Here is a 299-nt window from a genome sequence, read left to right on the forward strand (position 1 = left end):
AATAAAACAACAAAATGTTTGATGATCAAACAGCACCAGAAAAAATATGACGTCATCAGTCCTCCTCCTCGAGGAGGACTGATGACGTCATATTTTTCTGGTGCTGTTTGATCATCAAACATTTTGTTGTTTTATTATGATTTTTTGTTTTATTTGACCAAATGACAAGACATCTTGTCATCGGAGTTTAATGGGTTAAGAACCACAGAGCTAGGGTTAGTTTGAACAAATCCGAAAGCTCAGAGCGGGCAGCTTATGAACAGAGTTGTCAAATCTCTTACATACATACATATACCAAG

This window comes from Oratosquilla oratoria, chromosome 2 (assembly GCF_046742065.1).
Source record: "Oratosquilla oratoria isolate Oo_2021 chromosome 2, ASM4674206v1, whole genome shotgun sequence".
NCBI lineage: Eukaryota > Metazoa > Arthropoda > Malacostraca > Stomatopoda > Squillidae > Oratosquilla > Oratosquilla oratoria.